Raw genomic sequence first — 9658 nt, forward strand, 5'->3', positions numbered from 1 at the left:
CATTTGTCCTGGTTCTAGGCACGAACCGGGACCAATGGACCTCGCTCCTGGCCCACAGTCATTGGTCCCGATTCGTGCCTAGAACCGGGACAGAAGGGGGGCCTTTAGTCCCGGTTCCAGCCACGAACCGGGACCAATGAGTTGCCTATATATACCCTCGCCCGCAAGCAGAGCACTACACAGTGCTCTGTTTTTTCTGGCCGGCGAGGGGAGAGCTTTGTGGTGCTCTAGCTCACCTCCTATGCACATGAGGTGTTCGATGAAATGCGCGAGCCACACTAGTTAAGCCTTCTCCTCTCGAAGCTCGACCTCCAAGCTCCATTTTCCCCGATATTTGTCTAGGTTTAGCGGTCCGTCACGTCCCGTCCCCGTCTTCACCGCCGTCGATCACCCGCGCCGATCTCGTCGCCGGCACCACCGTGGTGAGCCTCTTGTTCTTATCTTCTTCTGAAAGAAAAAAATTCTTACTTTAAATAGATACTTGTCTAATTTTCTTACTTTTATTATTGATTGTTATTATATAGTGCGATGGTTTTGGTATCCGCCCCCGTCGGCCCTCGTCCTGGCCATGATTCGGATGTGGTATATATTATCTTTATCTTTCATAACTATTTGGTTCATTTATTGTTTATGACAATTATGCCCATCAAGTTGACATAGATTTTATTTATCTAGGAGGTAGTTGAACTGGAAATTCCAACCGACCCTATTATAGAGAGGTTAAATTTAGTTGAAGAAGAAAACAATTATTTGAAGGAAAAAATAAAAAAAATTGAGGAGGAGAAGATGATATTGGAGTTGCATGTTGCGGATGTCGTCGATGATCACAAGATCAAGATGGACGCAATGCGGTTGAAGATTAGAAAGATTAGAAAATATGCCATTCATACCGAGGCTTGGTATCATTATGCCGTTGGATCAATTGTTATCTTGGTTGTGATTATGATCGCATTTGTTGTTGCATTGAAAGGTTTTACATAGTTTCAATGTATGGTTTAATTAGATGCTCTGGAGAGCTATATGTTGTTCAATGAGAACTATGGATGTACTTTGGCTTTAATGTGATGATGAACTTCTATTAATTTGGTCACTTATCTATCCATGTGAATCTGTAATGGTTTTTGACACACATAATTATATGTAATGCACGCAGATGAACCGGCAATGGATGTACGGTGACAGACACACCTCCGAGTACGTTAAGAGCGTGCATAATTTCTTGAAGTGGCTGAGGCAAACAAGCAGAATGGTTTTATGTGCTATCCATGCCCTATATGTGGGAATACGAAGTCTTACTCTGACCGGAAAATCCTTCACACCATCCTGCTTTATAAGGGTTTCATGCCACACTATAATGTTTGGACCAGGCACGGAGAAATAGGGGTTATGATGGAAGACAGCGAAGAAGAAGAGGATGATGAAAACTATGCTCCCCCGGAATACGGTGATGCTGCAACGGGGGAAGCTGCTGAAGATCAAGAGTAACCAGACGATATTGTGCCCGATGATGATCTCCACCGGGTCATTGTTGATGCAAGGACACAGTGGGAAAGTGAAAAGGAGAAGCTGAAGTTCGATCGCATGTTAGATGATTACAAAAAAGGGTTGTACCCCAATTGCGAAGATGGCAACACAAAGCTCGATACCGTACTAGAATTGCTGCAGTGGAAGACAGAGAATGTTGTGCCTGACAAAGGATTTGAGAAGCTACTGAAAATATTGAAGAAGTAGCTTCCAAAGGATAACGAATTGCCCGACAGTACGTACGCAACAAAGAAGGTCGTATGCCCTCTAGGAATGAAGGTGCAGAAGATACATGCATGCCCTAATGACTGCATCCTCTACCGCGGTCCGTACGAGGATTTGAACGCATGCCCTGTATGCGGTGCATTGCGGTATAAGATCAGAGGAGATGACCCTGGTGATGTTGACGGCGAGCCCCCCAGGAAGAGGGTTCCTGCAAAGGTGATGTGGTATGCTCCTATAATACCACGGTTGAAACGACTGTTCAGAAACAAAGAGCATGCCAAGTTGATGCGATGGCACAGTGAGGACCGTAAGAAAGACGGGAAGTTGAGAGGACCCGCTGACGGGTCGCAGTGGAGAAAAATCGAGAGAAAGTACCGGGTTGAGTTTGCAGGTGACCCAAGGGACGTATGGTTTGGTTTAAGCGCGGATGGCATTAATCCTTTCGGGGAGTAGAGCAGCAATCACAGCACCTGGCCCGTGACTCTATGTATGTACAACCTTCCTCCTTGGATGTGCATGAAGCGGAAGTTCATTATGATGCCAGTTCTCATCCAAGGCCCTAAGCAACCCGGCAACGACATTGATGTGTACCTAAGGCCATTAGTTGAAGAACTTTTACAGCTGTGGATTGGAAAAGGTGTATGTGTGTGGGATGGGCACAAACATGAGGAATTTGACCTGCATGCATTGCTGTTTGTAACCATCAACGATTGGCCTGCTCTCAGTAACCTTTCAGGACAGACAAACATGGGATACCACGCATGCACGCACTGTTTAGCTGACACCGAAAGTATATACCTGGACAAATGCAGGAAGAATGTGTACCTGGGCCATCGTCGATTTCTTCCGACCAACCATCAATGTCGAAAGAAAGGCAAGCATTTCAAAGGCGGGGTAGATCACCGGAAGAAGCCCTCCATGCGTACCGGTGATCACGTACTTGCTATGGTCAATGATTTACAAATAACCTTTGGAAAGGGTCCCGGCAGACTATCTGTTCCGAATGACGCTGAGGGACGTGCACCCATGTGGAAGAAGAAATCTATATTTTGGGACCTACCCTACTGGAAAGACCTAGAGGTCCGCTCTTCAATCGACGTGATGCACGTGACGAAGAACCTTTGCGTGAACCTGCTAGGCTTCTTGGGCGTGTATGGGAAGTCAAAAGATACACCAGAGGCACGGGAGGACCTGCAACGTTTGCACGAAAAATACGGCATGCCTCCAAAGCAGTATGAAGGTCCTGCCAGCTACGCTCTTACCAAAGAAGAGAAGGAAATCTTCTTTGAATGCCTGCTTAGTATGAAGGTCCCGTCCGGCTTCTCGTCGAATATAAAGGGAATAATAAATATGCCAGAGAAAAAGTTCCAGAACCTAAAGTCTCATGACTGCCACATGATTATGACGCAACTGCTTCTGGTTGCATTGAGGGGGCTTCTATCGGAAAACGTCCGATTAGCCATTATGAAGCTATGTGCATTCCTCAATGCAATCTCTCAGAAGGTGATCGATCCAGAAATCATACCAAGGCTAAGGAGTGATGTGGCGCAATGTCTTGTCAGTTTCGAGCTGGTGTTCCCACCATCCTTCTTCAATATCATGATGCATGTCCTAGTTCATCTAGTCGACGAGATTGTCATTCTGGGCCCCGTATTTCCACACAATATGTTCCCCTTTGAGAGGTTCATGGGAGTCCTAAAGAAATATGTCCGTAACCGCGCTAGGCCAGAAGGAAGCGTCGCCATGGGCCATCAAACAGAGGATGTCATTGGATTTTGTGTGGACTTCATTCCTGGCCTTAATAAGATTGGTCTCCCTAAATCGCGGTATGAGGGGAGAGTGATTGGAAAAGGCACGCTTGGAGGGGACTCAATAATATGCAGGGACATGCATTCTTGGTCTCAAGGACACTACACAGTTCTACAGAACTCTACCTTGGTGACCCCGTATGTCGATGACCACAAGAACAATCTGCGCTCCAAACACCCGGAGCAGTGTGACGACTGGATTACTTGTGAACACATCAGGACTTTCGGTAGTTGGTTGGAAACATGTCTCAGAGGTGACAACACTGTCTGTGATGAGCTGTACTCGTTGTCCAGGAGACCATCTTCGACTGTATTGACTTACAAAGGATACGAGATAAATGGGAATACATTTTACACGATCGCCCAAGATCAAAAGAGCACCAACCAAAACAGCGGTGTCCGCTTTGATGTAGTAACCAAGAGGGGAAAGGACACATAACATAGTGGACATATCGGAACTTGACTACGGATATGATTTTAAGGTCCCTTTGTTTAAGTGCAAATGGGTCAATCTGTCAGGAGGCGGGGTACAGGTAGACCCACAGTACGTGTCGTGGAATTGTCACGGCAAATGTCCTAGTGTGAGGACTTAGTCGTGAGGCCAACGCATCTATGTGGTAGCTTGAGAGGGGTTGATGGGAATCGAGAGACGCAACGCAAGACAAGGGTTTAGGCAGCTTCGGGCCCCGGGAAACATCATCCGGTAACAACCCTACATGCTATTTGTGGCTAGGTCTCATTATCATCACGAGGGAGTCGCCGTAAACCGGCTCTCCTAGTTATGTCTAGCCTTAAGATTATTCCTCCTTACTTGTCCCTCTTGGGGTGCCCCGCCCCTCCTTATATAAGTTGAAGGGGCGGGTTACATGTAGTGTCCATCTTGGACTAAGACTTAAACTATTCTGACTTCTCTTCATGGGCTTCTTAACCATCTTGGGCTTTTTAACATCTCGGGCTTATTAACCCCAGGCGACTCTGTCTGCTGGGTTATGACTGTCTGCCGGTTTACCATCTGACTTAACATCTGCCGGGTTATGATCTGACTTAACATCTGCCGGGTTATGATCTGACTTAACAGCTGCCGGGTTATGATCTGACTTAACATCTGCCGGGTTATCATCCGTCTTAACTGTCTGCCGGGTTATCATCTTTCTTAACTGTCTGCCGGGTTATCATCTGTCTTAACTGTCTGCCGGTTTACCAATGAAACACCAAGCCCACCCGGGTCATATCTCCGGCTGGGTCATACCGCGGGGTATATCCCCGACAGTACGGATTGACAACAGTGGATCTGAACAATGTTGGGTACACAGACGAACCGTTCGTCCTAGCCAATGATGTGGCGCAGGTTTTCTATGTGAAGGACATGTCTACCAAACCGAGAAAAAGAAAAGATAAGGAAGCGAACACATCATACGATGAGCCAAAGCGCCACATAGTTCTTTCAGGAAAAAGAGACATAGCGGGAGTGGAGGGCAAGACAGACATGTCCGAAGATTATGAAAAGTTTCATGAAATTCCTCCCTTCAAAGTCAAGGCTGACCCAAGCACCCTATTAAACGATGAAGATTATCCATGGTTACGGCACAATAAGCAAAGGACAGAAGCGAAGAAAAAATGAAAAATTTCTCTCCACGACTATTATGATGATGCCTTTGATCTAGAATATCCATGTAACAGACGAGTTTCCGTATGAAACCCTGATACTTCGAAAGAGATTGTCCGTTTTGTACACGAAGTGCATCCAGTTTTTGCTGTAACCCTCTCAACTTTTTAGCAAATGCTATTTGGGTGAAATGATGATACCATGCCAACTTTCAACCTTTTCAGAGTTCATTTGTAGTGCTTTTCAATTTCAGGGTCATTTAGCTCAAAAAAATCAGTAAATGCATGAAAAATAACAAATGAAGTCAGAAACGGTTGAAAATTGATGATGTTGCTTTGAATGGTGCATTTTGAACACACAAAAAGTCTGGAGTTCAAATAAATGAAATCCCTTTGTAACAGATGAGTTTTCGTCCGAAACCTTGATACTTCGAAAGAGATTGTCCATTTTGTACACGAAGTGCATCCAGTTTTTCCCGTAACCTTCTCAACTTTCTAGCACATGCTATGTGGGTGAAATGATGATACCATACCAACTTTCAACCTTTTCAGAGTTCATTTGTAGTGCTTTTCAATTTCAGGGTCATTTAGCTCAAAGAATGAACTAATATAAAAAAGAAATGAACTAATAGCGAAAAATAAATGAACTAATAGCTAAAAGAATGAACTAAAAATAATCAATTAAAATATTCTGTTATGATCAACTAAAACAAAACTATAATATTCTTCAATGGCAAAAAGAAAATCAACTAAAAAACTTTTATAAAACTCTAATAGCAAAAGGAATCAACTAAAAAGCTTTTATAAACCTCTAGTATTTTTTAAACTAAAATTATATAAAATTTATGCAACTAAAATTATCAAAGTATTTTGTGTTCAAAACATTATAAGCAAAAAGAAAATAAAATAAATAAGTAGAAACAAAATAAAATAAATAAGTAGACAAAATAAAATAAATAAGTAGAAACAAAATAAAATAAATAGGTAGAAACAAAATAAACTTTAATAAATAAGTAGAAACGAAACAAAATAAAATAAAATAGCAACATTAAATATTTTGTTGTAAGTAGAAACAAAATAAAGTAAATAAAGCAAAAAAAAAGTGCCACCTACTAGGCCAACACGGCCTGAATACGACTAGAAACCCAATCATGGGCAAGGATTCAGGCCCGCAACAGGCCCAGTAGGCCCACATGCACACAGTAACAGGTTAGGCCCGAAAGCCTGCAATTCAGAGGAGCTCGAGAGGGTGGGCGCAGCAGCGCTTATAAACCACTCTCGAGCTCCCTCAGCAAGCGAGGTGGGTCTAAACTTTTGACGCGGGCAGCATAAGGCCTTTGGTCCCGGTTGGTGGCACCAACCGGGACTAAAGGACGACATTGGTCCCGGTTGGTTCCGCAAACCGGTACCAACGCCCCCCTTTAATCCCGGTTGGTGCCACCAACCGGGACCAAAGGTCTCTGCTTCCTGCCCTTTCGGCTGCTGAAAAGAGACCTTTGGTCCCGGTTGGTGGCACCAACCGGGACTAAAGGGGGGCATTGGTACCGGTTCGTGGAACGAACGGGGACCAATACTTTGTGTATATAAGCAGGAGTTGTGAAATTTTTCAGTTTCATCGACCATTTGCCCCACCGACGACGCCGAAGTCATCGACGCCGCCAGGCTGCCTGACGCCGTCGCCGTCGCTGCCCCCGTCGCCGCACCCTGCCCTGTCGCCGACCGTGCCCCGCACCATCATCGTCGCCGCCCGCGCCCCGCACCGTCACCGTCGCCGCCCCCGTCGCCTTGCCCTGCCCCGTCGCCTCCCCGCGCCGTCCCGACGCCGTCGCCGCCCCGCGCCGCCCCGCGTCACCCTGACGCCATCACCGCCCCGCGCCACCGCTGCCCCGACGCCGTCGCCGCGCCGCCCCACGGTCCGGCGGCCTTCCGATGTTTTTTTATATATGTGATGATGCTGATATGTTGTTTTTTTCATATGATGTCCATATGATTTTTTTTGTGCATATGATGTTTTTTTTCATATATGTATAAGATTTTTTATTTAGGTTGTTAATTAGTAGATATCGATTTTAGGTTAGTGGAGAGGAAAAAGTAAAATAAGTAAAAGGAAGAAAAGAGGAAGAAAGAAGAAGGAAGAAGAAGAAAAAGAAGGAGAGGAAAAAGGAAAATAATTATAGGAAGAAGGAGAAGAAGAAGAAGGAGAAGAAGAGGAGAGGAAGAAGAGGAGAAATAAATAGAAGAGGAAAAAAGAAGAAAAAAAGAGGAGAAGAAGAAAGGAATAGAGGAGAAGTTTTCTATTTTTTCTTCTTCTGCTCTATTCCTCTCTTATTCTCCTCTTTTTTTCTTCTTTTTTTCTTCGATCTTCTCCTCTATTCCTTTCTTCTTCTCCTCTTTTTTTCTTCTTTTTTTCTTCGATCTTCTCCTCTATTCCTTTCTTCTTCTCCTCTTTTTTTCTTCTTCTTCGTCTTTTTATTTTTTATCGGGTATGTCGTTGTCGATATACCCCCTCCCTGATAACTTCGACATGAGGGGGGGGGGTCGATATACCCCCTCCTCGATAACTTCGACATGAGGGGGGAGGGGAGGGGGTCGACGAGGGTTTGAGGGGGCGAGGGTCGGGAACTAGCTAGGGTAGAGGGCCGAGGGTTCGAGGGTCGAGGGTCGTCAAGGGTTCGAGGGTCGAGGGTCGTCGAGGGGCCGAGGATCGCCGAGGGGTCGAGAGGTTGCCTAGTGTCAAAGTATTAAAAAAAATCCATGCCTTGATCATTAGCCGGAAGTAACCGGGGCATGCTGGTACGAAGTTCTGCAAAGTTGTTTTGGAACGGAGTCCCGGATAGGATGATCCGCCTTTTGGTACGAATTTCAGCAAAGGCCTTCCAAATAGCGATATTCGGAAGGCTCTTGCTGAACTTTGTACCAAAAAGCGAATTATCCTATCTGGGACTCCGTTCTAGAACAACTTTGAAGAGCTACGTACCATCATGCGCCTGTTACTTTCGCCTAATGATGAAGACATGGTCTTGTTGAATCCTTTGACACTAGACAAACGTGACATGAGGGGGTCGAGGGTCGGGAACTAGGGTAGAGGGTCGTGGATCGCCGAGCGGTCGAGGGTCAAGGGTCGAGGATCGCCGAGGGGTCGACAGGTTGCCTAGTGTGAAAGTATTGAAGAAATCCATGGTTTCATCATTAGCCGGAAGTAACCGGGGCATGATGGTACGAAGCTCTCCAAATTTATTCTGGAACGAAGTCCTGGATAGGATAATTCGTCTTTTTGTATGAATTATCCTATCCGGGACTCCGTTCCAGAACAACTTTGGAGAACTTCGTACCACCATGCGCCTGTTACTTTCGCCTAATGATGAAGACATGGTTTTATTGAATCTTTTGACACTAGACAATTTTCTGCACATCCAGAATGGCGCCATTTTGTTAAATCCCTTGTCGGTCCGGACGTCGGACAATCATGAGAGAGGCGGTCCGGCTCAAACCCTAGAAGCGCTGCCGAGGCCACCCAAAGTTACCAAGTTAAAAGAGCGTTGTCGTCGAGGCCACCCCGAACCATATAAGCGTTGCCGAAGCCACCCCAAACCCTAGAGAAGCGTCGAGGCCACTAATATGATTTGTTGTGATTAGGTAGCTAGGTTTACGTTTGCCACTAATATATCCACCTGCTGTCATATTTTTATAATAATTGCCATGTTGTAATATTTGCAGAAACAATGGAGCACGGACGAGACGAGGCAACAGAAGAGGTGTTGGGGGACATAATCGCAGCCGGAGCTGATGTCATGTCGTATCTTAACGATAGCGATGGTCTGGAAGGATATGGTGAAGAAGCAGGCTACGGTGATTGAACAATGGAGGAGGAGGGACATGATTATGATGGCTCCGGTGACCGAATGCCTGTGGAAGAAGGAAACCGTGACGACAGCTCCGGTGACCGAATGGTGGAGGGAGCTGTTGCAAAGTCCGGCGAGGTATATATATTAATTAAGCCTGTGCTAACTAGCTAATTGATGCATTAGTTGTTTTGGTATGTACTGCTACCTCTTGAGCACTGCGTTGGTTTTTCCCTTGAAGAGGAAAGGGTGATGCAGCAAAGTAGCGTAAGTATTTCCCTCAGTTTTTGAGAACCAAGGTATCAATCCAGTAGGAGACTACACACAAGTCGCCTCGTACCTACACAAACAAATAAGAACCTTGCAACCAATGAGATAAAGGGGTTTTCAATCCCTTCACGGCCACTTTCAAAAGTGAGATCTGATAGAGATAATAAGATAAATATTTTTGGTATTTTTTATGATAAAGATTGGAAGTAAAGATTGCAAAGTAAAATAGATTGGAAACTTATATGATGGAAAATAGACCCGGGGCCCATAGGTTTCACTAGTGGCTTCTCTCAAGATAGCATAACTATTACGGTGGGTGAACAAATTACTATCGAGCAATTGATAGAAAAGTGCATATTATGAGAATATCTAGGCATGATCATG

Source organism: Triticum aestivum, chromosome 2D, assembly GCF_018294505.1.
Source record: "Triticum aestivum cultivar Chinese Spring chromosome 2D, IWGSC CS RefSeq v2.1, whole genome shotgun sequence".
NCBI lineage: Eukaryota > Viridiplantae > Streptophyta > Magnoliopsida > Poales > Poaceae > Triticum > Triticum aestivum.